Below are 24,016 nucleotides of genomic sequence, written 5' to 3'. Positions count from 1 at the left end.
CAGTTCGAATTATTTTCTCCAAAAGCAGGTTGAAGAAGTCACACAAAAGGGAGTCGCCTGAAGAGGTGGTGTATGTCGATTCTCTTTTCACGGGTCTTTTCCAAACTTGGCGCATGGTGAATATCTGGTCAGTTGTTGATTTGCCAGGTCTAAAGCCACACTGATAAAGTCCAATCAGTTTGTTGACGGTGGGCTCGATCCGGAAACAGCCAGGTAGCTTGGTGAATTTTTCTATGCTGGAATCAAGTACCACAGATAACCATATTTCGGGCCCTAGCGAAGTCGATCAGATTCAACTCATTTGGGAATGTTTCCTCATGGAGGCTGAATTTACCGACTGTTGTACCAAAGAACTTGGCTTTGATGCGGATTGTGGCTAGACGTATATCCACCGGAGTGAATGACAGTACTCGGCGATGGATTCTCTCTCTCACCACGAATCCCACACCGAACTTGCGCTCCTTTATATGGCCACTGTAGTAAATGCCACAAGGACCTACTCGCCTCAGTTCTTGTCCCGTCCATCGCATTTCTTGGAAGGCGGTGATCTCAGCCTTCACTCTAATGAGAACATCAACCAATTGGGCAGCGGCACCGTCCCAATTAAGGGACCGGACATTCCAGGTGCATGCCCTCAAGTCGTAATCTTTATTTTGTTTGCCATGGTCGTTATCAAAAGGATGGTCTCTTACCCAAGGCTGTTGGAATTTTTCCTGGAGTGGTCATTTGAGTTTGCTGAAAAGCCAGAAGTCACACGGAGCTAAATCAGGAGAATACGGTGGTTGCGATTTGCGACGGTGCATTATCGCGGGACAAAAACCAAGAGTTGTGGGACTCTTTTTACGAATATCTTCGACCAAAAGACGAATAACACTCAAATGGTATTCCTTGTTGACAATTTTGCCGGTCGGATGTTATGATGATGATGAAACTGTCAACATAACCTTGATTTTTGTCCTGCTTTGACGTGATTTTTTCGGCTTCAGCTCATCTTTGCCACGATATTCGGCCGACTGATCGTCTGTTTCCGGAGCCAAGAATCATCGCCAGTATAAATAAGTTTTACGACATCCTGTTAGTCGGAAAGCATTGTTTCACAGACGTAAACTCGACTCTGCTTTTCGAAAAAATTTAATGATTTTAGCAACAATTGTGCTTTCACTATACTTAGGCCGAAATGAACTTTTAAAATGATTTTCACTGATCCTTGCGATTTTTCAACGATGCCAGTAAGAACTCTGACTGCTAATCGTCGATTCTCAAGCGCCAATTCCTTCATTTTATTGACGTGTTGATCATCAGTTGATGTTGATGGCCATTCTAGTCGTGCTTCATCATCAACGCGTTTGCGATCCTCTTTGAATAATCGCCGAAGGTCTTTTCCAACTTTCTGAACATTTCGGCACCACAAATTTGATTTTGCCCACAAAATTTAATGGAACTTCTTTGTTGAATAATTTCAGTAATTGTAAAAATCGCCGAATGCATTTTATGTACTTCAGAAAGACAACATTAATTATTATTTTGATCTGACATTTGGCACAGCTGTTACTGACAGTCATATCAACTTTGCAAAAAAAATTCGTTGAACAGACTTTCGCGCAAAATTTAAATTAAAAAGTCCTACTATTTTTTGCCCACATGATTTAATGAACTAAATAATAAACATGATTTTATGAAGTATTTTGGCTTAAGCGCCATCAAATGAATACATTTTTGTTCGCTTTGTTTTATTAATATACTAAGTTCCAAGTAATTGGTAAATCGGATGGTTTCATAAAACATGTTTTTTGCATGCATTTTTCTAAGGTTTTTCGTTTGTATAGTAGATAATGTGAGCGAATCACGCTTTTCATGAGAACTCCAGTTCACTGTTATATACTAAAAATAGAACCACTAAAAATATCCTTGGCATAATTTAATTCTCGAATACTCGCACACAACTGTCAATTCCAAATAATTTCGTGGAACAAATTTTACGGTTAATTGAATTTGCCACTATTATATTTCTGCAAAATAGAATCAAGTAAATGCGCAAATGTATATAATTACCTACATTTGTACAAACAAGCCCGTTAACACAAATCCGTGGATGAATAAACACAAAGCAAACAGAAAAATGCAAACGACGACGCATAAATGGCCGACAATTTATGTGCACGAGGTGGCAGCGCATAAAACTGAATATGGAGAATGTGAAGTGCGGCAGCAAAAAGGACATTAGCAAGTCGAATGGAATGCGTGTACCAACAGGTGTGTCGCTGAATCGCCATTGTGTGCCAACGGAATGCGATGAGTATCATTTTTTTCCTCTTGGGTAATGGCAAATGGCCCCACTATAGCGCGTTTCTACAAAAAATGTATTCTTTGCAGATTACAAAGCTACTTTCACTCTTTTGTGTATGTGTGTGTGTGTGGATAAGCTTGAGTTGTTGTCATAAGCCTCAACAATTTAATTTGCTAATCATCTCTTAGGCTTAGTAGCTGGTTAGTGTAGGCATTCAAGGACACAAACGGTGGATACATTAGTATTTGGAATACCTGCTGGTGATACTTTATGTAAAATAATATTGAATGAAGATATTCCGTAGGTTGCCTTTTACATTTCCGGATTTCCTAACACTAGTATGGACGCGTATTAACTCATCAAGAGTGTTTAGAAGAACTTAATTTAATTTTTGACGATGAAACTCCATCAAGAACCAGTGTTTATCGTTGGAATAGCAAATGCAATCGAGGTCGTAGATCACTCCAATACGAATTTTGGGAAGGTCGTCCAAAATAAGTTGTTGATCCCACACAATTTATCAATCGATCAAAAAAAAAAGCTCGTGGCGATTGCTCGAGAAAAATGTAAAAAAAAATAAGATAGCGGTGCTTCGAAATATCTATGATATTGTGATAGATGATGAATCGTGAATTTCTGCGTATGACCCCGAGAGGTAAACAGCTGTTGACTTTGTGGCTGTTTCAAAATGAGCCGAATCCAAAAAAAGTTGTTGGCGCACGAAGCACTTTCAAGCAAGTTGTTGCTTTTTTGAGAAAATTGGACACGTCGGAATCATATCACACTCTTTACCACGACAAAGTGATCTCTCACTTCTCAACTGAAACAACTGCATTTTTAAACACTCAGAACATCGATTCGATATTCCACATAGTTCTGACTTTAGCACCGAATGACTTATTTTTATTCTCGTTCGTCAAAAATCAGCTAAAAGGTCAACGTTTTTCGAGACTTAAAGGGGCGGGTGATACGTTCAAAAGGCATTTTTTGGTTATATATCAATCAGAGTGGCAAAAGTGCTTCGTCAATTGGTTAAAACTCATGCAAAAGTGTATAGATCTTAATGGAGAATATTTTGAAAAATAATAAAGTGATTTTCGATGCCTAAAGTTTGTTTTTGTACTCGAATCTAAATATCAAAGGAGAAACTTTATAAAAGAACAAGTTGGCTACTATATTCGAATAACGGTCATCGGTCTGTTTTAAAGATATTTTACGAGGAAGAGCATCAGTCAACAGAAGCTGATAAAAACTCATCACCAACTCAAATAATAAAATAATTCGAGATGCAGAGCTTAATCCATCGGGTATAAACTTCTATAAGAGTGTATAGCTGTTGGGGTACGTCGATGATATTTACATCATTGGCCTCAACATCCACGCTTTCTTCAGACTGGATAAGGAAGCGAAGCACATGGGAATGATAGTGAACGAGGGGCAAGACGAAATATCTCCTGTCATCAAACAAACAGTCGTAGCACTCGCGACTTGGCTCTCACGTCGCTGTTGACAGTCATAACCTTGAAGTCGTAGATAATTTCGTCTATCTTGGAACCAGTATCAACACCAACAACAATGTCAGCCTCGAATTCCAATGCAGAATAACTTTTGCAAACCGGTGCTACTTCGGACTGAGTAGGCAATTGAGAAGTAAAGTACTCTCTCGACGCACAAAATCCAAATTCTATAAGTCACTCATAATTCCCATCCTGCTATATGGTGCAGAGGCATGGACGATGACAACATCTGATGACTCGACGTTACGAGTTTTCGAGAGAAAAGTTCTGCGGAGGATTTATGGTTCTTTGCGCGTTGGTCACGGTGAATATCACGTTCAATGGAACGATGAGCTGTATGAGATTTACGACGACATTGACATAGTTCTGCGAATTAAAAGACAGCGGCTACGCTGGCTAGATCATGTTGTCAACATGGATGAAAACACTCCAGCTCTGAAAGTACTCGACTGGTAGTGATATATAATTTATTATTGCAACTGCCTTCTCGTCTCTTAGCATTGATGAGAGATTTTCGTGGCATCTATTCAGATCTATTCTGAGAATAACAAGATATTTGTTATATTTGATTATTCCAGTTAATTTTTTTTTAAATCAGTCATAAGCAGTTCCAGTGGATCGAAATGATATCCGATCTATTGGTTTATATCAACTTCATAATTAAGAAGAAGCTTAGCTGTGGCAATCACCTACATGAAGCAAATGAAATATTTGAAGATATTACCCTAGCTTAAGGTGTTAGGTTCACTTGTGAATTCAAAAATTTACTTTTATTTTGCATATACATACTATATCGAATGCGTTTGAAAATATTCTTTAAGAATTTTAAGTGCATTCTGTAAATATTTTCGGAGATATGAGAGTATTTGTAAGAATTTTTAAATTTTATGCATTCGGCAGCCAAAAACTAAAATGGTTTTTTTCAGAGTCGATGAGGGGAAATTTCTCCGAAACGGCTATACCGATCGATTACAGTTTTCACATTCAGGTATTGATCGAAGGCATAAGACTTTTGATTTAGATTCGTTAGGCCATCTAAAGAGTAGATTTTAGCACAAAATTTTTTTCAAAAATCAAAATTATGACTAGTTCTTCCATAGATGTATTAATTTTTTTGGTTTTTGGATTTGAAGTAGAAAAATTTGGAATTTGAAGAAGAAAAATCTTCTTTACGGCTAAAGATTTTATTTCGAAGGGTCTCTTGGAGATCGGCTACTGCACCAGAAAAACAAATTTTTTTGAAAAGAATCACCGATTGTTAGAGTGTATTTAATTCGGTCAATGTACTTAATTCGTATTTGTTATTAAAAATGTTTTTTTCTGACTAGCAAGTCGATATAATGGAGGGAGCACCCATGTGTAGAAGTCGACGGAAATGAGGAAAGTTCTCTGAGCGCCATTCACTTGGGAGTGGCCAGAAACGATTTTTTTACATATGGCTCAAGCAGCTCACGACTTCCGGTCTTAGACCAAGTATCCTCTGGGTAGCCAAAAACATCCGTTTGAAGGCTTAAGCTCGAAGGTGAATTATCCCTCCCAGAGTTGTGCGCTGGATTTGAAACCCGCCACGTAAAAAAACACCCATAATGAAAAGAACACAACAGCCTCGGATGAGACGCCCCTTCTGATGACGGTCTACGCCAATAAAGAAGCAGTCGATGTAACCTCTTAAAGTTGGCCAATGTAAGGTAAAAAAATTGTCTAGCAAGCAAATCTTGCTCAAACTTAATTTGGTCATGAGAAAACTTTTAATATCTAAGGAGGGATAATAGAATTTATTTGATGGATTCAGTACAAAGAAAAACATTAAGGAACTTTTCTAACGATTTTGGGCTTAGGATACTGGAAGACTGACGCAATGTAGCCAGATGCGTGTTAAATGCTCAAGTGTCTCAAGCGGACGGTTTGAGAGGGAAAATCGACTAGGTATTTCTAATTGGCAGTTTATAGCTTTAAGCAATAAATGAGGCTATATCAAAGCTAAGCTTCACATAAGACACACAAAGCACAAAAGGCTGATATTTAACTTGTGTAGAGTCATTTGTTGCGTTCTACAGGCAGGCGCCGATCACGTAAATGCCTTTAGGCATGTAGGCTTGGCCGTATTTTTCTTTTCATTAGTGTTGTCAGCATTGATATTTTCCGAAAAATTAGTTATAAGTAGCCTTCAAATGACTAATTCAATTAAAAATCGCTTTTATAATGACAGAATTGCATTTGAAATTAAAAAAAAAATTGATTTGACCTCAAGACTTATCGCATAATAGTTTCGTACTCAAAACATTCCATACCGCCGCTCACCGTTTGCCTAGTTGTCTGTGCAAATTTAGTGTATTTCTAGGAAAACAAACAGAAAAGCTTCACCACCCGAAATAATTCCGGGAATGCCTAAGCGGGGCAAAGCTTACAGGCATAACAAACAAGCGTCGCACTTTGTTAACGATGAGTAAATATTTCTTACGCACTTGGGTCGCATGTCGCATGACAAAAACAAGACATAAACAGAAAAAAACGTTAACTTCGCCTGCACCGAAGCTAATATACCCTTCACAGGTGCATTTCTTTTAGTAACTAAGTGTTTAGTTTGTATGGAAGCTATATGCTATAGTTAACCGATCTGAATAATTTAGATTATGGTATTACCTTAAGCAGTAATCCATGTCAAATTTCGTGAAGATACCACGTCAAATGCGCAAGTTTTCCATACAAGCCCTTGATTCCGATCGTTGGATTTGTATGGCAGCTACATGCTATAGATCTGAACATTACATTATTCCTTTATTTTATTATTATTATTATTATTTATTACATTATTTCTATGAACAATAACTCATACCAAATTTCGTAAAGATATATCGTCAAATTAGGAAGTTTCTCATGCAAGCATTTGATTCCGATCATTCAGTTTGTATGCCAACTATATGCTATAGTTAACCGATCTGAAAAATTTTTTCTGAGATTACATTGGTGCCTTAGAAAATCACCTGTGCCAACTTTTGTGAAGATACATTATCATATGCGAAAGTTTTCCATACAAGCCCTTGATTCCGATCGTTTGGTTTGTATGGCAGCTATATGCTATAGTGAGCCGATCTGAACAATTTCTTCAGAGATTACATTGTTGTCTTAGAAAATAATCTATACCAAATTTCGTGAATATATCTTGTCAAATGTGAAAGTTTTCCATACAAGAACTTGATTCCGATCGTTTGGTTTGTATGGCAGCTATATGCTATAGTAATCCGATCTGAACACTTTTTTCGGAGATTACATTGTTGGCTTAGAAAGTAATCTATTCCAAATTTCGTGAATATATCTTGTCAAATGTGAAAGTTTTCCATACAAGAACTTGATTCCGATCGTTTGGCTTGTATGGCAGCTATATGTTATAGTAAGCCGATCTGAACAATTTTTTCAGAGATTACATTGTTGCCTTAGAAAATAATCCATACCAAATTTCGTGAATATATCTTGTTAAATGTGAAAGTTTTCCATATAAGAACTTGATTCCGATCGTTCGGTTTGTGTGTTGCTATATATCGATATCGGCAGTTCCGACAAATGAGCAGCTTCTTGAAGAGAAAATGACGTTTGCAAAATTTCAAAACGATATCTTAAAAACTGAGGGACAAGTTCGTATATATACAGACAGACGGACAGACAGGCGGACGGACATGGCTAAATCGACTCAGCTCAACATACAGATCATATATATATATATACTTTACAGGGTCTCCGACGCTTCCTTCTGGGTATTACAAACTTCGTGGCAAACTTAATATACCCTGTTCAGGGTATAATAATCAACACCAGCAAGAGTAACTGGAAATGACTCACTTTTGCCAACAAACTGGCGAATATAAACTAACAAAAAGCCGAGACATAACTATATGGTAAATCCAAATGCATATAAACGAGTATATACATATTTATAAATTCATAGGAAATTCATATGCATATATATGTACATGTGTACATAGTCTGATATATATATGCAAAGAGCACACAACCACTCCTCATCAAATGCTGCGTGCTCATATATTGTTCCCATACGCGCACGCTTGTGTGTGCATGCCCGAATATGTTGCGCTATTTACATTCATACTTAAGCAGCCAATTGCTTACTGTCGCCCAACACGACTACTCACACCCATACATATGGACACACACACACACACACACTTGCAACCACAGCGTCAGTTGTGCCTCAAGGCTCCTTTGCTCCACTTCGATTTGGCATTTTCCCCAGTTCGGCGCATTGTGTCGGAGCCATTGGGCTGCCGCTTGCTGGGTCAGTCGGTCTGTTGGCCGACGCATTTTTATTGCTGCTTTGTGTTGTCGCAAATGCAATCTTTGCACGACATTATCCCCGTTTGGCTCGCCAGCGCGCTCCAGCAATGTCTGTTTGCCCATATTCATTTTGTAGTGTTGTGCTGCTTTTCTTGCTTGTTTTTGTTGTTTTTCTTTTCATATCGCCTTTCACTTTTTAGTCGAGCTATTCGACACACTTTATAGTTGGCATAAAATTGGGCAATTGACCGTTGTCTGAACTTGCCTTTGAAATTGATTCCGTTACATTTGTTTTTGTTTGTTGGCCCTCAAATAATAACAGAGCGCGCAAAGTGAGAATAAAAAGTGTGGAAGAAATATTCAACTGAACTTTGTAAAGTGAGCCAATGAAAAGCATAGGAAGCGTTACGAAAAGGATAAGGCAAAGGAGAAATACAAATAGCATGAAATCAGCTGCACGAAGTTGGCTTTGTTTTTATGTTTTTGTTTTGGTGAATTTCCAATTGTTTTGAATTTAGTCAATGTGTTGGATTCTGCGCAGTGTGTGCGGTGGTGTAAATGGAGTAGTGAGGAAAATATACTCATACTAAATACAAAGAGCATGAAATGTACTTAAGAGAAAAAGTAAATTCTTAATTTCTCCTAGATTACTTCTGGAAATGCATACTATATTCTTTCAAAACTTTATAATTTCCAAAAAATGTTTGCGGTTATAAAATTAACAAGACACAAGTAAAGAAGAGCTAAGTTCGGGTATAACCGAATATTTCATACTCGAGCAACTTGCAAGAAGGTAATGTACTTTCAAGTACACAAGGCTTCTTAGTTATATGGGGTCTAGTGCGAGTTTTCAAATGATTTGATTCATTCTAAGCACAAAGCTACTAATGGACTGAGTTTGAAATTGAGAAGTTAAGTCCTCTCTCGACAAACAAAAACCAAACTATATAAGTCACTCATTATTTCCGTCCAGCTATATGGTGCAGAGGCATGGACGATGACAACCTCAGCTGAGTCAACGTTACGAGTTTTCGAGGAAAGGAAAAATTGTTGTCAAGATCAGAAAGATGCAAAATCGCATACAATTATTGATATCACGACATATCTCGTTCGTTTTCGATTTGAGAGAATTTTCAAAGTTGCTGGTAGCAACTAGCTGTAAATGGGTTAGGTCAACCGGAAGTTTGAAAATTTTTATATTAGGTATATGGCAGCTAAGGTAAGTATTGACCCGATTCAACCCATTTTTGACATACAAAAATATTATTATCCGCAAAGGATTCTCTCTGAATTTCAATTATATATCTCATACATTGACCGATATTTTCGGTAAAAAGTCAATTGTAAGTACTGGAGTCCGCATATTCGGTACCTAGGGGTGAAACTGTTTGATACGATTTACGCAATTATTGGTCATAAGTTGGCAGACCTCAAATGCCCTACTCGTGCAAAGTTTTATACTGATTAATAATTATTTTTGATTTTTGTGCTGGAAAGTGAAAATTTCAAATGGAATTTAAAATTGTCTTATATGGGAAGTAGGCGTGGCTGTAATTCGATTTCACTAATTTTCACACTATATGAGCCGCCATTCTTGTAGTAAATTGTTGACAATCAACAAAAAAAAAAAAAAAACAAATCAAAACGACATGTCTTCATTATTGAAGAATATATCAAAAATAAAGAAAGCTTGGCGGCCGCAGCTCGAAAAATTCATGGTCCGAATAGTGTTTTCTATTCGACAACTGTGAAGATTAATTAAAATGGCGACAAATTTAAATCTTGGGTTAATTCTGGTACATCCTGTATATACTTTAAAGGGCCTCTGACGTTTCCTTTAGGGTCTTAAACACATCGTGGCAAACTACGGTGTATAAGGAATTAATACCATTTATGTTTTTAGCCGAAACATTCACCAACAAGTTTTGAGAAATTGAAGGAAATAGGTTAAGCCAGATGTTTTTCGGAAACATAATATAAATTCTAAGCTGACATTCATGATATAAGATGATAATTACTTATGAAAATGGACTAGTTTTTTTCAACCAAAAACTGCTAAATAAGCAGCATTCTACATCACCTAAGTTCTCTAGTGCGCTTTAATTTGAATTCTCTTCATTGAAACTACTCTCTTTCAAGCGTTTAACAGCTCATATCCTTCCGGTTCGTACAGCCAAAACAAAGCAAAGGCAACTGCTTAACCTCACCACTTACTAAATGCCAACTCTTATTTATACCCAACTAGCTTTTCTTTTCAAACAGTAATTTATTAATATATTCATCTATAGTATATCAAAGTGAAATATTAGATATGGATTCAGCACAATTACCGAACTTTTGTTACTTGAACTGCGGTAATGTAATAGTTGAGCTTATAAAGCTTGCCGTCCTATTTCCTATAAAAACACTGGTTCTTAATATATGAATATAGTATTTGGCTTTGCATTCATTATGACATTAATTACATTTTTAAATGTAGCGATAATTTCCAAGACGCAAAAATCGGTTGCCATATCCATGGGCAAAAAATAGTAAGACTTTTAATTTAAATTTCACGCGAAAACTTTTGCATCGAAATATTTCTTTCTATGTTGGTCTGACAGTGCGTGATATCTGTGCCACATATCACATAAAAGTAATCATTACTGTTTAGTATATGCTGTCTTTCTGAAGTACATAAAGTGCATTCAACAATTTTTACGACACTTGAAATTATTCAACAAAGAGTTAAATTTTGTGTGCGGAATCATATTTCTGGTGCCGATACGTTCAGAATGTTGGAAAGGGTCTTCGGTGGTAATTGCTTGTCGCGAGCAAGTGTTTATGATTAGTACACATTATTCAAAGAGGGACGAGAACGCTTTGACGACGAACAACGACTAGGACGGCCATCAACACGTCAATAAAATAAAGAAATTGTTGATTGAGAAGCAACGATTAACAGTCAGAGATCTTACTGGCATCTTTGAAATATCGGAAAGATCAGTGAAAACAATTTTGACAGATTTGCGTACAGTGAAAGCACGATTGGTTTCAAAATCACTTACACTCGAAAAAAAGCGTCGCCTTAAAGTCTATGAAACAATGCTTTCCGACCTACCAGGGTGTCATGAAACGTATTATTACAGGCGATGCGTCTAGGATCTATGTTTACGACCCAGAAACAGATGATCAATCAACCGAATATTGTTGCAAAGCCGAAGCCGAAAAAACCACGTCAAAGCAGGTTAAAAATGAAGGCTATGTTGACAGTTTTCTTCGATTATTGAGGTGTGGTGCACTCCGAATTTCTTCGGAACGGCCAAACTGTAAAAAAGAAATACTATTTGAGTGTTATACATCATTTGTGTAAAGCTATTCGTAAAAAGAGGCCGGAAGTATGGGCCGTTTTTGTACCATGATGATGCACCGTCGCATACCGCATTGATTCATCCTGAGTTTTTCGCCATATTTTTTAGCCAATATCGTGACGCAACCACCGTATTCGCCTGATTTAGCTCCGTGTGACTTCTGGCTATTCTGCAAACCTCAAGCGACTGCTCCGCGGAAACCGCCTTGAGTCATTTGAAGACATTAAACGTGAATAACTATGACTTTAATGACTGTTTGCAGCATTGGCAAAAACGTTGGTACAAGTGTATGTATTGAGGTCTACTTTGAGGGGGGCGCCATAGTTTCTGAAGAATAAATTAAGAATTTTAAAATTATAGAACCAGTTCTACCAGAGAGTATACCAAATGTGGTTTGCACGACTTGGAGGAATATGAATATTGTTGCCAAACACAAAAAGAGCTCGCAAAATATTTATGAACTGTTTAAAAGCAGCCGGATATATACAAGAGCAAGAAATTGGGTTTGATGTGAATTCTGACCAACAGTGAACTCATTACGAAATATTGCTATCGACAAGAACTTATCAAATTGAACCGAGCGATTGCGGAAAAAAAATTTGCGGCTAGACACGAGACAATAAATGTCATGATGGATTGAGAACGCTTGGCACATGTTGCGATACCAGTTAAAAACTATTGGAAAAACAGCGGCTGGAATATAGTTCACTTCGGAACAGAGCTTAATTCATACTTACTCGCTAAGCCAGCGCAGTTCTTTTTGGGTAGATTTCGCAAATTGCCAAAAAGAAAAAGAAAAAAAAGAAAATAATTAAAATTGAGTTTTTATTGCTTATGATTCACTACATCTTATTATATATGTGTTTGTATGCACAAAATTTGAAGCTTCCGCTGATATAACCAATACATAACTATTATGTAACCAATTTATAACCAAATATATAACCATTTTATAACCAAAACTCAAAATTTTGTCTCAATATGAGTGGTTTATAATAGCAACAAAATTTTGAGTTTTGGTTATAAAATGGTTTTATGTAAGTTTTGAGTTTTGGTTATATAATGGTTATATATTGGTTATATCCTTTTTCCTTTGCTTGCAAACTTATGAAAAGTGATGTTACGTGTTTTTGCATTTCATATAACGATATGCAAATTCAAGTATTCTAAAGTTTTTGTTTATTGGGCACATAAAATAATAATTTACTTACACATATACACACAAATATCAACACATACACATATACATTTTTAAGACAGTGTGGTGAATATCCTTACAGTCAATGCAAGTAAGCTAAACTCATTTTTACAGTCTGCCATCGCATAATGCCTTCAGTCCGTCCTAAGCATTCTCACGTAACAGTCGCCAAGAAAACGCGAAACTCTAAAGCGGTAACGGTATTATAAAAAAGCTTATAAATGTGTTTGCATTAAATTTGAATTCAAAAATATGCCAAACAACTGAAAGTGAAATGTAAGGCAGCAATTTAATAGCTGAGTAATGAAATTACTTCAAATAAAAAATTATTATGACACTTTAAACGAAAGTAAGAATTTAGTTTAATTGAAAAAGTGAAGTAAAACTATATGCCTTTGAGTATTATATTTTAAAGTGTTGCGTGTTCACTTGTCTCTGCGGCAGTTCACCGATGAATTATTTGTGCGCTGACTAAGTTGACTGAGTTTCTCACATCACTCGTGAGTTAGTTTTGTGGCAATTGAAGAAAGTTGGTCATAACTTTGCATATGCTAAGGTGAATGCGGGCGCAAAAGCAAAAAAAAAAAAAAAATAGCATGACGGTTGCATGGAGCAGCAGCTGCTTACACAATACTCGCAGTTGCCGCCTAACAACTACTGTGCGCCTGCTGCACACACTAATTCGCATAATATTTGTTTCGCAACGCACACACCCACATACATGTACATAAATATAGACATATTCATATATATACATATATATATATTATATATACATATATCTATGTACATACATTTAGACATATACATATATAAACCTACATAAATACATATGTATTATGTATGCGATTTAATTTTCTCTTGTGCTAGTTTATTTTATGTTGCTACTTGTTGTTTTTCTTATTACTCATTTCCTATTGTTATTGTTGCAATTGAAATTTTGTAAATAAGTGGAGACAGTGAGCATGGAAATGTGTTGAAGTTCGGTGTTGTGTAATCAACAGTGGCAAAAATGTGAAGTTCAACCATTCAATAAGCCAAATAGAGGCACAAGGAGTAAAAGCGAAAGCTAAGTGAACAAAAGTTGAAATTAAAGAATCTTTAAAAATAATATTTAATAAAAATTTAATTTAAAAAAATTATTAAAAAAATTATTAAAAAAAAAATAATTTTTATCTAAAAATGTGTAATTTGAAAATCTCCACTGAAACTTAATATTTAGCAACAAAATTCGCTTGACCCACAGAAAAGTTAGTAAAGTCGGCTTAACGGTAAAGTGTTTTTTGCAAGTGTTGAAAATGCTGGCTAAGTGGCACTAGGCGGTCGCTGTGTGGCATTGTCAACACAAACAACTCGAACAAGCTTACGAAATTGAGTAAAGAAAACACCGTAAAGCAGAAACTGAAGCGCGTAATATGCTCGCGTTTGTCCTTGACAGGGTCTGCTTGTGTTTTGCAGTCAAACCAATTCTGACTCAACTTACGCACACCATTAACGTCAATAATTTTATTATTTTGTTCATTACTTTTTTGTTGCTTTTGCTATATTTTCGCCTTAAATTGATTAGGCGATTGAAATAAGAAATATACTGTTATATATGTACATTAGGGTGATTCAAAAAAAAATTTTTTTTTTTTTTTCAATTGGTACTCGCAAAAATAGGTTCCTAGACACCTCTAAGAAAGTCTCTCCAAATATGAGTTTTTAATTGTAACGGGAAGGTCCTCCGCCTAACGGTTTTCTATTTTTTCTTATTATCAGATAGAAAAATTTATATCTCGTTTCCAATTTATAGTTTTTGAAAAAATATTTTCTTGTTAATTAGGAACTATTTTTTGAATTTTTGAAAAGAAATATCTTGGGTAGTAAATACATATTGACCCAAAATGCTATAAAACGTTAAATAGTTGAAATATCTATTTTGAAATTAAATGATAAGATTATTTGAGCACTGTAAAGTTTGGAACTCAAACTAGGTGAAATCCAATATTTAATATTTGCATTCCTTGGTCGATTTTAAGCTCAAATTTAATAATAGTTCCAAGTTAAAAGTTACTCAAAAGCATTGTGACTGGAACTTGAGTTATCAATCGATCAAGATTTTCATTTGACTTCTCTCTAACATATACTAAAAAAAGCAGCAATGTTGAAAAATCAATGTTTTTTTATATACTTTTGTACAAATATTAATGTTTAACTAAATATATCGATATTTATATGCTAAAATGATAACAAGAAAAAACGTTAACTTCGGTTGCACAGCAGCTAGAATACGATTTACAAATAACTTGCGAATATTGTATTGCCTGGATAATAATTCGGGAATTTTTTGACAATATCTTGTCAAACAAAAGCTTTTCTTACAAGAATTTGATTCCAAAATATTCCGATGTAATAGTAATGTTTTGAATAATAATGCGTGTCAAAAAAAAAATTTTCATGGTAGAAGTGACCCGATATCCGGCTCCAACTAAGCAGCAGCTACTTCGGTAGAAAAGGAAACGAAAAATTAGATACGGACAGATAGACATTATTCGTGATGCTGATCATTTAAATTTCATGGCAAACTTAATATACCGTGATTAGAGTAAAATAAAAATTTATAATGGCGATCTTAGGACTTTGAATCTAGCGTCCCTGGAATCTATTTGTCGAAGATAAGGACTTTATCGATTCATTTATTGCACAATATGTTTGGATTATCGGTGCGAAAAAATTTCGAACAAAGAGCCAACATTAAATCTTGTTTTAAAATTAGTAAAATTTTTACCAAAACGTCTAAATTAATGAAACAAGTTTATGGCGATGATTATCCGGCACAGTTTGGTCGTGCGAACATAAATGATGATCAACGTGTGGGCCAATCAAAATCCGTCATCACCGTAAATTCCAACGAAACTGTGCGTGAATTCATCAAAAATCGGCCGAAATCATCATTGAAATTCATGGAAATGGAATTGAACATCTCCAAAACATCGATTTATCGCATTTTGATCGAACATTTGGGCTTACGAAAGGTGTATGCACGGTTTGTTCCGCACAAATTGACTGACGACCAAAAATTTCTCAGAATACAACATTCGAAGAACGATTATTTGACCAAAAATCACATTTTAACCATTAACCACTCCCGTATTTGATACGGCACCGTGCGACTTCTTGATGAAAGGAAAGCGCTATGCAGACGTAGAGGCATTCAAAAGGCTTGCACCGTCATAATCCGTACCGGCCAACTTCATTCGACATCTTTTGCAATTGATTTTGCCGCAAAACCATTTGTTTTTTTTTTGAGAAATGCAAATAGACGTGAATTTTGAAAAGAGTCTTGGGTAAATTTATATTGGAATGCCGTGAAATAAACTTTTTGTTAATATAAAATACTAAAATTTTAATATTTAATGCTGCCAGAATTAGAACGCAAGGAAGATGGTAAATATTGTAATAGATTAGGGTAGATAACTTTAGAAAACCAAAAAAACATAATAGGATGATCTTTCCACCGGAAACGAAAATTAAATGTTTTTAACAGAAATAATTTTGGCGAATAGGATTTCAAATTTTAAGAGTTAAAAATGGTTTATTACGGTTTCCGGCAAAACTACAAGTCCTATGGAAAAACAATTATATGGCAATGTTGTAGGTAATCTGTAACTTTTGAATAAAAACTTTCTTCACACATCTGCAAAATTTATGTGAAAAATGCAAATATCCAAATTTTTGAGTTTTTTAAATTTATCTTGTGCTAAAAATGTTTTTTATTTCACCGTTTTTAACTCTTAATATTTCAACCACACTCCTCTCCTTTCTTTTCCTGACCTAAGATTGTAAATTATTTTGCCTTTAATAGTTTTTTATTTTATTTTTCACCTCCGCTAGGTTTCAAACTATTGTTATATTCAATGACTTTTACAGTGAAATAATGCCAACAAATATTTTTTTCCTTTACTATACTTTATAAAAAATAAGGAAATTTAATTTTTTTATAGTAGGAGGAAGCATCGAAAGCCGAAGTGCGGGTGTTAAATCCACATTCTAACCTACTCCCAACTAAAGACTCTCTCACGGAACCACCAGATAAGGTATTACATCCTGGGAGTGACAAGACGTTTTACGTCTCCTCTTTAGAACGGACGGGCTGAAGCCTATTCTGTTGTAATTATCTTAATTTAGTCATGATGGGAGTTGCCGCTTCGCGAACAGCTTTCCACTTATCAGAGGACTGACACATACCATATGAGCAGTAAAAATTTCCAACATTAAACTACCACCTAGTGCAGTTTCTAACTTTTCCTTTATGTTTAGAAACCGAGGACAATGAAAAAAAACACGTTTAGAGTCTTTTTTGGACTCCGTACACATCGAACAGTACGGACTGACGTCACTTTGAAATTTGTATAGATAGCCTCTGAAGCACTCATGTCCGCTTAATATTTGGGTCAGGTGGAAATCCAGGTCCACATGTTAAGGAAATTGAGTTATTTCTTATTTTTATAAAGAAACAGATTTTCAAGTCGCAAAAAGAAAACAGAATATCGCCTCAAAATAAAGCACTCTACTACCCACACATACATATGACCACAAGACATTCAAACATTTTCAAAGCAACGAAACAAAAAAATTTAAGCTAATAACCAGCAGCCAAGACGATTTGGTGCGACACGTGGTATGAGTGATTTTCCAAAATTGCTTAAGCGCAAAAATCACTCATACGCAGTGTTGGCATGAATGCAAAGCATAAGCTCAGATAATAGTACATACATACACACATGTACATGTACTTTCATGTCTCACAAATGTAACAAACGGATTATTGCCACAGCTTAAAGTAGCAACAACAACCAGTAAAAAGCAAATTGCAAAAACAACAACTAAAAGCGAAATTGCCACAGATTTACGTGTGTGTAGTTTTACAAACGAAAAAAAAGGTGTAACAACCAAGCGAAAGCAGTGTAATTGTGTATAAACGCACAAACAACAACAGAAAAAAGCAACAGAAATTTACTTAGCAACCAGCTCGACAGCAAAGCGTATTGCTCAATTGTTCGTCGGCGCCTTGAGCGCTGCGCTGGAGTACCATTAAAGCGTCGACTACTCTACATAATTTGGCACTTTACATTGCATTACACGCTGGTGCGAGTAGCGTGAATTAAAAAAAAACCAAAAACAACAACAAATAGCGCCACAACAACAGTGCAGCAAGCCAACTGGTGCGTATCGCATATTTACCGTTTATTTCGTAGCGTAGTTAATTAAGCGAACAAATTTTTGTATTTTTTTTTTTAGATTCTGTGTTTGTGTGCATGTGTGCGTGAGCTCGTTTATTTGAGGCTACTTAGTGTTTTTGACTTCGTGCATTATTGCATAATTTTTTGGTAATAATATTAAAAATTTATTAAAACAAATATAAAATTGTTGCTTAGTTGTGACAAAGTGAATTTATATATGTATTTATATTTTAATAAGCGGTTTGTTGACACTGTATTGTAAATGTCACTGTATTTTGGGTTTAATACACGCAAAGCACATAATTAATAACGTTTTTTTATAGTTATGGCACAATGCACTTTGTATAAATAGTTTTAAAGTAAATATTATTTTTAATAAAATAATATGCATTTTTATTTTTTTATAAAATTATTTAAAAACATGAAAAACGCCAACTTCCGTTGTACCGAAGCTATAAGTTTTCATAAAAGTTCTTGATTTTGATCGTTCAGTTTGTATGGCGGCTATATACTATAGTGACCCGATATAAATAATTTCTCCAGAGAATATGTCGTATGCCTAAACAATAATTCGAGCCAAATCTTGTGAAGATATCTCGTCAACTAAAAAGTTTTGCATACAAAAACTTGATTCCGATCGATTTAGTGATGCATTAACGCTGATTCCGGCAAATGAGCTGCTCCTTAGGGAGGAAAGTATGTGTGGAAAATTTCAGATTGATATCTCAAAAGCTAAGGAGTTCGACGACAAGATAGGCGAACATTATATATTTAAATATATTTTATAGTATCTTCGATATTTCCTTCTAGGTATTAGAACGTTCTTGACAATTATAATAAACCCCGTTCAGGGTATAAGAAAACAAAAAATAAAAAATAATTAAAACAAAAATATTTTTAATACTGATTCAGTTTTATGAAAAACATAAGTACACAAGTGATACAAAGCCTTTAGAGACGGTCGAGAGATCGTTGAAGACGTGTCTCGTTCTGGACGACCTCTTTAACTGATTAAAAAATTAAAAAAGTGAAGAATATGGTGCTTGAAAATCATCAGGCAAGTATTAGAGAGATGGCAAGAGAGCTCGACATCCCTTGCCAGTCCGATCGAATGATTTTAGTGAATATTTTGGGTATGAAACGCGTTCTTGCTCGACTCGTCCAGATAAAGCTGAATTTTCAAAAAGAGTACCGAAAACCGATCTCTTTGGACATGCTTGATTGTGCGAATTATGATCCCACATTCATAGAGAGCATTACAACTACCAATGAGACATGGATTTAAGAGTTTGACATGTAAACAAGTCAACAATCAATGGAAAGGAGGGAAAAAAACGTGCCAAAACCAAAAAAATCACACCAAAGCGCCTCAAAAGTCAAAGTGATGCTCATCGTTTTTTCGATATTCGTTATTTGGAGGATCATGAATTTGTTCCGGAGGGACAAATGGTTAATAATAATAATAATTTCATAGATTTTACACTATGGTAATGCGCCATCGCAACGAGCCACGATTTTGACCGAACTTAAAGCGAAAAATGCAATGAATAAGGGCTGCTATATATATTTCTGGCACAATAATGAAAATAGGAATATTTATCAACGAAAATGGTTTTATTGTTTTTCAAAATATTCTCCATCAAGATTTATACACTTTTGCATGCGCTCAAACCAATTTTCGAAGCACTTTTCCACTCCGATTGAGACACCTCCAAAACATGGTTTTTGAATGCTTCAACAGCATCTTCTGGCGACGAAAATCGTTGACCACGCATTATTTTCTTGATGTGTGGAATAAAAAGAAGTCATTGGCTGCAAAGTCAGGGCTGTACGGCGGATGACCCCATCAATTCGACGTTTTGGCCGGTCAAAAAGGCGCTGGTTTGAGCCGATGTGTTGATTCGTCTTCTCTTGTTCGTTTTTCAAATTTCTCCGAAGACTTCAGGCAAACAAATGGTGGTGTACCACTCAGAATTGACCGTCCTACGTTGCTCAAGCGGAACAGTCGCCACATGACCAGTTTTGCCGAAGAAACAGGCGACCATTTGCCTCGAAGTGCTTCTTCCACGAACAACTTTCGTTGGATTTGGCTCGTCTTGGTCGATTGCTGTTTTGTTTCGGGCTCATACGCATAGATCCATGATTCGTCACCTGTGACGATCTTATAAACGTCTTTTGAAGCACCGCGATCGTATTATTTCAGCATTTCTTTACACCAATACACACCAGCCTTTTTTTGAGCGATTGTCAAATTTTGCGGGATCCAACGAGAAGAAACCTTTTTTACGGCCAGATGTTCATGCAATATCGAATGTATGCTGGTGGGAGAAATGCATAGGCATGCCTCTATCTGAAGGTACGTTACATGACGGTCTTGCATTATCAGTTCACGTACGGCATCGATGTTTTCTGGCACAACGGCTGTTTTTGGACGTCCTTCACGGAATTCGTCTTTGAGCGAGCGTCGGCCACGATTGAATTCGTTGTACCAGTTTTTCACAGTGCTATAGGATGGTGCTTCATAGCCATACAATGATTTTAGTACATCGATGCACTCTTGTCGGGATAATCCACGTCGAAAGTTGTGAAAAATGATCGCACGAAAATGTTCACGAGTTAATTCCATTTTTTGGCCGAGATGAATTTTTTAATTCCCTGTAAATAAAACAATTCACGATTAAATGACAAAACGTTCTGAGTGATGTTATGCTAAAAAATGTCAAACTTTCCAATGGAAATGTCAGATTGCACCTGGCAACACTTAGTGTTGCCCTAGGCCAGAAATATATATAGCAGCCCGTATCATTGATCAATCACCGTATTCACCAGATTTGGTCCCGTGTGATTTTTTCTTGTTCCCCAAACTGAAATTGCCGCTTCGTGGGACCTGTTTTCAGTCGATCGAAGTGATAATTCGCTGATGGAGCTGAAAGCCATCCAAAAAGGGCTTATGAAAAGTGTTTTGAGGATTGAGATTGGCAGAAGTGTATTACATCTGGTGGGGATTGCCTTGTAGGCGACAAAATAAATATTGATGAATTATTAAATACTTTTCATTTTATTTACAGTTTCCGGGTACTTTCTTATCACAATATATATGTGTATGCGTGTCACTACTATTATGCAAATTTTGAATTAGATAATAATTTTTTTTCAACAATAATATAGTAGATTTTATCTTTAAGATACTTGGTGCTCAAACCGACTTTACATTGTAAACATTATAGGGTTTTACCGAAACTCTGCTGTATTATATTTTCTTTTACTTTAAAAATATTCCTAACTCATTTCTAATGGGTCAGTTAAGTTAAGAAGAACATTTGACTCTTACTACCGAGGATATCACCGAAATATGGAACTCCGCAGCTAATTCAAAAATCTAGTGAACTACAGCCTAGTGTTGCCTTGAATACCAAATTTGTACCGCAAATAAACATACCTATTATTTATTATCATAGCCACACGAGCGTTTCTTTTTTCAATTTTTTAACCCTCGATATAAAATATTTCATTAAGAATTTTTTAAATGTTTATTTATATCGCAAAAATTTTCTCATTAAATTCAAATTTCAAATTCAGTTTTTGTCCAAAGTTTACACAAGTAAAAGTTTGTTCCTTACTCAAGCCCGCATGGCGTATGAGTGATTTGTGCGCTTCAACGATTTTATAAAATCACTCATACGACGTGTCGCACAAAATCACACAGGCAGCTGTTAATTGGCAAAAGTTCTGCTGTTGGTGGAATATTTTCAATACTTCTGTTGGTAGTTGATGCTAATTATATTCCGTATACCTGCTGATGAAAGCATCACAGTGAATTTGCTGGGGCCTTGTGAGGCGTATTGTATGTGTGAGGGAAATATGCCGAAGTATATTATACACATTTATGTACGTAGTGGACAGTCTGAGCAACATATTATAATTTCGTTTTAAATACACGCCTTCGTCGGCTGATAGACCTTCCAGAAACACTTTTTCAGACCTCCAAGACTAAAGGTATTGAAGATGGCAGCTTACTTGGGAAATCAAATTTATTATTGTTGGACAGTTTATGTTCGAATGAGGTATAAAAATATATAAAATTAAAAACTAATAAAATTTTACTTGAAAGAATCATCCACAATATCAAAATTGTATCAAATTAATGGATTTAGCATACAACAAATAAGCTTCTAAGGAATTACTAATGAAATGCATTTTGTTAAATTTTGAGCAATCACATACATATTTTAAAAGGCGCTTAATAACGGATTTATTGCAAATTTATCCCTTTCGGTAATAATTAAAAAACGCTATTAATAAAATGCTACCACGCTTCATATAAGTCTGCGTGGGTGACCTCACACCCACTACGCACATATATAAATATATCGAATATCGTACATATAGAGCCTGTATGCTATTCAGAGCGTGCTTTCACTATGTTAAACCAGTGTTTAAATATATGTATTTATATATATAATCCGTCAGAAAATCGCACTTGAATAAATGTGACACAAATGACACGCTGTGTAACCGTTATCTGATACATATGACCAATCTGTATATGTTGAGGTGGATTACGGCAATATTACAGCATTATTAATGTAGTCTTGTTATTGCATTTTATTCACAAATGGTAAATATTTAATTATATAAGAGTAAGAGAGGGCTTAGTTCGGGTGTAACCGAACATTTTATACTCTTGCAAATTGCATGAATCAAAGGGAAATACCTTAAGTTGTAAAACATCAACTTGAGGATTGGAATCAAAGCACTATATATAACTCATACACTGACTGACATATTCGGCTTAAGATTTGTTAAAAAACCGAAAATTTAGGAAAAGATTCTCTCAGAATTTCAACTGCATATTCCTGAAATTAACCAATATTTTCGGTCAAAAATCAGCTTTGATTCTGGGGTCCACATATTCGGTACCTAGGGTATTGAACAGTTATGATTGTATTTGGACAATTTTTAATCACAAGGTGGCATATTCTAAAGGAATTGTTTATGCAAAGTTATCAGATGGAATTTCAAATTGTGCTATATGGAAAGTAGGCGTGGTTGTGGTCCGATTTCACCGATTTTCACACTGCGACATAGGAATGTGAAATGAATATAACGTAGTAAGTTTAGTCGAAATCGGTCGGGTGGGTTCTGAGATATGGGATTTAACTTTAACTTCATTTCCATCTTGGAGGTAAAATTCAATGTTTCTGGCATATTTATATACTGATTTATTGCGCTTTTATAACTTTTTAACAGTGGTGTTATATGGGGAGTGAGTGGGGTTATCTTTTGAACTCATCTATTTCCACAGTGTCGATAGAGGTTCGAAAGGAATTTGTCGTGGGTGAATTTGGTTATTGTAGCTTAAGTGGTTTAGGATATATGGACATTAAAAATAGTAGAGTGGTCATGCCCAAATTTTCAGCACACAGCTGCCGCTTGCTACTGCGATCCACTGTGCCAAATTAAGGTTCTAAATCTTATTTTAGTGCTTAGTTATGGCCTTTTATACGTTTTCGATTAATGAAGTTTTGTGGGCAGCGTGGCAGCGGTCCGATTGCGCCAGTCACTTGGATATTAACTCGTCTCGTCTTATTTTTTTACCTTGGGGAAAGACACATTTGAATTTAAAATTTTTAAAAGTAGGCGTGGCTCTTAAGCTCCTAAAGCTGTAGCAAGCAAGCCTGCTAAACAGTATTATCTCTAGCATTTCTTGATGCAGTGTAAAAATGCTCACGCTTTATACAAAAAAGCGGTTATATTTAAGGGGGTATGCTGGTCTAGACGCATGAATTTTAGGCATTTTTTAAACTAAGATCAAAAAAAATGAAAAACATTTTTACTATCAATTTTTTTATATGTTTTTTATTGACATTTTAATAATATAACAAAAAATTGCAAGAAAAAAAATTCGTCGAGTTACGGGCCGGTGGAGTGGCGGCTTCAAAAAAAACGGTGCGTCCTGGTTGACGTGATTTCAACCCTTGTAGAGATCTAAAACACAAAAAACAAGATTCTTCATTAGGAAGGATGTCGTTATCGGGTTGACTTTTTTCATAAAAAAAAAAAAAATAACAAAATGGCGTCGACTTGAAAAAAATTTTTTTTTTACCCGATTTTTTCGACCTTTTCGAATTTTTTAAAAATACTTCAAA

At 35.5% G+C, this 24,016-nt stretch overlaps 1 protein-coding gene across 5 annotated transcripts in view; it reads left to right on the top strand.

Moving 5' to 3' along the window:
- The first annotated feature begins 12,794 nt into the window (after positions 1–12,794).
- LOC126751730 (uncharacterized) overlaps positions 12,795–24,016 on the top strand; it is a 103,410-nt gene continuing 92,188 nt past the window's right edge. Inside the window, exons 1-2 of one of the 5 annotated variants that reach the window (XM_050462234.1) lie at positions 12,795–12,918; positions 17,462–17,849. The gene's annotated coding sequence lies outside the window, so the exon portion shown is untranslated. Of the gene's footprint in view, positions 13,199–17,461; positions 17,850–24,016 lie in introns of all 5 variants that reach the window. The other 4 variants (XM_050462231.1, XM_050462233.1, XM_050462230.1 and 1 more) reach the window with 4 other exon arrangements.

Source organism: Bactrocera neohumeralis, chromosome 2, assembly GCF_024586455.1.
Source record: "Bactrocera neohumeralis isolate Rockhampton chromosome 2, APGP_CSIRO_Bneo_wtdbg2-racon-allhic-juicebox.fasta_v2, whole genome shotgun sequence".
Lineage (NCBI taxonomy): Eukaryota > Metazoa > Arthropoda > Insecta > Diptera > Tephritidae > Bactrocera > Bactrocera neohumeralis.
This window is presented reverse-complemented; position numbering and strand designations above follow the sequence as displayed.